This window comes from Ctenocephalides felis, unplaced genomic scaffold, assembly GCF_003426905.1.
Source record: "Ctenocephalides felis isolate EL2017-DRISC unplaced genomic scaffold, ASM342690v1 CF-g0.4_SCAFFOLD_00845, whole genome shotgun sequence".
Lineage (NCBI taxonomy): Eukaryota > Metazoa > Arthropoda > Insecta > Siphonaptera > Pulicidae > Ctenocephalides > Ctenocephalides felis.
Genome location: NW_020536999.1, coordinates 46,612,237 through 46,618,236, shown reverse-complemented (window position 1 = coordinate 46,618,236; position 6,000 = coordinate 46,612,237). Strand labels below are relative to the sequence as shown.

At 27.2% G+C, this 6,000-nt stretch overlaps 1 protein-coding gene across 1 annotated transcript in view; it reads left to right on the top strand.

Annotated features, from left to right (window-relative positions):
* LOC113384330 (sodium channel protein 60E-like) overlaps positions 1 to 6,000 on the top strand; it is a 28,748-nt gene that overhangs the window by 2,215 nt on the left and 20,533 nt on the right.

The following is a 6,000-nucleotide window of genomic DNA, read 5'->3' as shown; positions in this document are numbered from 1 at the left end:
TTCACACAAAAAATCTAACCTCCCATGGCACAAACGTCAGAATATTACTTTAGTTTGACTTCACGCGTGTGTTATCAAAGTGATCACAGATAGTTGCACTTATGGCAACATTGTTATTTGACCATTTTCACATTTTGGAGTTTTATGTATAAAATGCTCTATCTAATAGTAATAAAACATTTATATTTTATCCGAGATTTTCTCCGTAATATCTTAATTTATAAACCACATTCTTTGAATACCTGATATATAAATTAAACTGGTTATATTATAAAAGAAGTTTTAAATGACCGTAGTAGTATTGCATAGAAATATTAGTTAGTCCATTTTTGTATGTATATGTAAGTATATACGAAGTTTTATGAATTTGCATATAAAATTGATAAATGGCGATGCACACTATGCAGAAAAATGTGCATCACAGTTAAATGTATTAAATTATCATGCATTGTTTCAACAGCAACAGAAATACTTACTTTACATGTCCGACGCAATGTTTTGTTAAAAAAAAGTCAATTAAAATCACTATACACGGACACTTTACTACCCCGAAGGACCAGATATAATTAATTATCAAAAAGCTATATCAAACATAAAATAGCAAACAACTGAAAGGAAAATAATAACTAGTTCAGTAATCATTTGTATTTAATTTTAGTTAGTTGTATAAGGTGTGATCGGGCCAAGGTATAAGTACAGAATGAAAAATTTCTTATAACTAGCTTAGTGCCTATACTAGGGTAGGAAATTATTTTATTATGTCAGGTAGAGGAAGATGGATTAATAAAATTTGTGAGGCTCGAACAACTACTTTACCTATAAACTGTTAGTAGAAGATCTCACCTAATGTTTGATGAGAGGTAACCCATCACATACTACCATTCTCTTATTTGTGGGCTTCATATTAGCTCTTACGTCTAATTGTTGTCATATAATAGAATGTTGCAGCTATGTACATCAGAGACTATTTTCCCTTGAAAATATGTTGAGATCTATAACCTCAAGTGGAAGTTTGACATCAAAGCTGCCTGATGTCGGAATTTGGCGGTGGTGGTAATCGAACCATCGAACCCCGGACTAGTTGCTATGTCCTAAACGATTACCCCCACTGAGACTTTTTCAAATAAATACAAATCAAACAAATGTTTGTGCAAAACGCGCAAAGTGTTCTTGCTTGTGATTCTTATTTGACTTAAAATACTGTCCGAAACAATTTAATTGTTTTCGCAATCATTCTCAGATTATATAACACAAGTTGGCATGTATATAAGCCGTTAATTCGTAACACAAATCAGAATTTAATGTCGATATAATAATCCAGCCTTAATATCTTAGAAAACCATCTCTTCTATATTGTTAAGGATATTCGAGATATTTCAAGGTATAATCCTTCTAATACCTTCGAACACGGCGCGATTCAGTCGTCCGGGTCTTGATGTTCTTATTAAGCGATTAGCAATAAGTACTTCTACAGTAGCGATAAGCGGACGCCTGCGAAGGCGAAGGAGTTATCGTTCGAGAGACGCGCGGCGCCCGACGCCCTTCTTGCGTGATTAACATGCGCCATCGATTGTATCGTCGTTGACAAATTTATCGTAATTATTCATAATTGAACGTGCAAGATTTATACAAGAAAATCGGATCCTGTACAATAAATTATATGTACTTCGTCGATTTTTATTAGGTTCATGGTATTTTCTGTGATATGCAAAACTGTATTGAAGAAAAATGTTTTGAATACAACGCAGTAAAAGTGCATTATATTTTATTATATTATATTAGCAAATATTTGTGATAAGGTTTGATATTTATGAACTCCATAAATATAAGTAGTATAAATATTGTAATGTATGTGAATAAAAACAAAAAAATTGAATTGAACAAAAACTTCTATATACAAACAAGCTCAAAACGAATACAGTTAGCAAATTTATCGCAATTATTCATAATTAACGTACAAGATTTTATAACAAGAAATCGGATCTTGCAACAATAAATCATACGTACTTCGTCGATTTTTATTAGGTCCATTGTATTTTTCTGTGATATGCAAAACTGTATTGAAGAAAAATATTCTGAATACAGCGCAGTAAATGTGCAATTAGCAAATAATTGATAAGGTTTGATATTTATGAACTCCAAAATATAAGAAGTATAAATATTGTAATATACTCTAATAATACGTGAATAAAACAAAAAAAATGAATTGAAGAAAAACTTCTATATACAAAACAAGCTCAAAACGAATACAGTTAACAAAATTTATCCAATTATTCATAATTGAACGTGCAAAATTTATACAAGAAAATCGGATCTTGAAACTATAAATCATTCGTACTTCGCTGATTTTTATTAGGTTCATGGTATTTTCTTTGATATGCAAAACTGTATTGAAGAAAAATATTCTGAATACGGCGCAGTAAAAGTGCATATTAGCAAATAATTAAGATTTGATATTTATGAACTCTAAAATATAAGAAGTATAAATATTGTAATATACTCTAATATACGTGAATAAAAACAAAAAAATGAATTGAAGAAAACTTCTATACAAAAAAACAAGCTCAAAACGAATACAGTTAACAAATTTATCGTAATTATTTATAATTGAACGTGCAAGATTTATACAAGAATATCGGATCTTGCAACAATAAATCATGCGTGCCTCGCCGATTTTTATTAGGTTCGTAATATTTTCTGTCGTAAGCAAACTCTATTGAAGAAAAATATTTTGAATACAGCGCAGTAAAGTGCATATTAACATATAATTAAAAAGGTTTGATATTTCTGACTCCATAAATATAAGAGATATAAATAATGTAATATCTCTAATATGCGTGAATTAAAACAAAAACTTGAATTGAAGTAAAACTTTTATATACAAAACAAATACAGATTTATGATATCTAATTGCATGGTCAGAATACATATTAAATATTTTAACTATCGGTTATATTGAAACTGTTAAATACATATTTTCTGAATTTAAAGAAAATTAAATCATATATCGAGGTAACACGTTTTTATGTCAATTTATTAATAAATTGTAAATTTAATTAGTTAAAATATTATATATAGGGTAGGACAGGACATGAAGATCCAATTTGACTTTGAGCAATTATATTGTGAAAACCAAATCAATTATATCAAAACAAATAACGCATAGGTATCAAATAAACCACTATCGGACTATGTTCAGCAACACTCCCAAAAATTGAATATGGAAATTGCTTTAAACTACTTTTGTTGTTTAATATTATGATAGCAATTTCGTTTGCTTCTTTTGTTAGACTTTTTGACCATCGATCTCTCTGCAGTGATTATTTTTCTTTACACTTTATGCTAATATCTTATAAAAATTATTCTAATTAATAATAATATTCTAGTTATTAATATACTAATTTATTATGATACTTGAATTCATTTAGAAATTTTAACTGGTTTCAATAATTGATTAAAAACATTCACCTATGATATAAAATATTATATACATTAACTTGAGCAGACTAATGAACTTTTCGTTGAATTTCTTTTCTTTTTTTTTTTCTTTCGTTGAAAAATATAAGGACAATTCATCTAATAAAATATAAATGTTATGTTACAGGTATCGTTGAAAAATCGTATGGGTTGGTAGTCACGATTAGTGTTAGAACGAAATATCGAGTACTGAGTAATATCGATACTTTGCGGTCGATAGTGAGTACTTTTGGTATCGATTTTTTAGCTCGATATGTTTGCCAATATCGATCTTTTACGTCGATAGTACTCAAAAAGAATCGACAGCGTAATCTATGAACCCCACTTATCGACCAACTATGAAACCAACCATTTTGCCGAATGCAATGCAATAGTCTCTCTAGGTGGTCATAATTGTTCAGAGAAGTGTCAAAAAATGATCCCGAAGGGTCATTAGTCTCAGAATTTATTGCTCAAAAACCCAAAATGGATATGACCACACTAATAAATAAAGATGTTTATTTATTACTCTTTTGTAAAATGAAACGCCTTTTTAAAGTACCAAATGTTTTATAAAAACATATTCAACAATCGAAGTATGATTATTTCAAATAATAATATTCATCAATTTCAATATATTAGTATTTTGCGTAAAAAAGAATCGAAATATAATTATTTCAAATAATAGTATTCATCAATTTCAATATATTAGTATTTTGCTTAAAAAAGAATTGAAATATAATTATTTCAAATAATAATATTCATCAATTTCAATATATTAGTATTTTGCGTAAAAAGAATCGAAATATAATTATTTCAAATAATAATACTCATAGATTTCAATGCGTTATTATTTTTCTTTCTAAAAGTATGTGAATTGTAAGTTGAAGTAAAGTACTTGTAAATTAAAATTAAATAAACAATTTAAAAAGAACAGAAGAGCAATATTTTCTTTGTGGTACGTGAATCTTAAAATGTCTCGTTTTCAGTTTGTGCACATTATGAACATATTTTAGGAATCGGATTTCAACTGACCTTTTCTGAATGAATGACAACAAAACTAAAGAATACTTTCTTTAGTATAGTGGGCAAAAAACTTTTAGAAAATAATAAATTAATTTGGTTCTTGTGGCAATTGTTTGCACTGAAAAATATTAAAATATGATTGTGCTTAAAAATACTTAAAAAGTATTGCTTTTTGAATATAGTATCAGAATATTATATTGTTTTAATCAAAAATAATCAACTATTATAACTTGTCTTTTTTTTGAAAAATTATAGAATTTGAAATTAGTATTGAAAAATTACTGTTAAATTTTACAATATTGAAAATGATTCTGATTTAACACATCAGATTACAAGCAATAGAATTCATTCTGATATTGTGATATAATATTTAATGAGTTTTAGATCTTTCTTGCACTTATGTTTGATTTTTATGAAAAGTACTCAAAATTCGATATTGAGTAATATCGATACTTTTGCCACGATATTTTTTTGGCATCGATATTTTGATTAGATACTTTTCAAAGTACTCAATATCGATCTTTTGCCTCGATACTTCTAACACTAGTCACGATCAGCCAAAAATCTATGCATTTGCTTTTCAATCGAGCGTTCCGCACAAAAAAACCTAACCTACAAATGGCACAAACATTTTATATTAACTTTCAATTATTAATTTATCATTGTAGTAATATTCTTTCACTGTGTTTCAAAAATTTGTCACTTGTTTCTTTTGCGAAATAATTTTTTTTTAAACATTTTTCAGCCAATGCAAAATTAAATTTTATGGGTACATTTTTACAAAGATAACACTGTATATAACCTTGATGTGGTATTTTGTCAGAGATATTCATCGGCTAAGTTGGAATAACTATTTATTCAACTTATTTCTTTTAAAGTTGATTTTTCTAACTTAATTTACTTTTTGTTCACTTTATTTTATTGTTTACACCTTTGCCAGGGCAAAGGCTTAGATTGTTTTTTCTACCCTACCCACATGCAGGCTTTTAAAGAGATTATATTAAAACAAACTTAAATCAAACTTAAAAAATAACAATACATCTTATAAAACATTTAAATAACATAGACATAAAATTAAATATTATACAAATTATATAAATTATATTATATAATTATATAATATATAAATTATTAATTAAATTATTAATAAATTATATAAAGGAGTTTTAAGCTAAACAAAGGTGCTCACGACCAAAAAAACTAACAATGATAGAAATACTTTCGTTAAGAATTTTCAAATATTGCCATTTTTCTTTCCGGTGATCTGGTTATACATTTTTTTTTCTTTTCTGAATAAAAAGAGCTAAATGTAAACATATAAATATTAAATATAATACTCATAATAAGGTCTAATTAACAAATTATTTATTAACGACTAGTTACGGATAACTCAGTGCTCACTATTATTTGATGAAATATAAATAAAGCTTTGCAATTTAAATAATGATAGTTTGTTGTTATTAGCTAAAAGCATTGAATTTTTGCTGGCTTCTGCAATATTGCATTTATTACAATAAT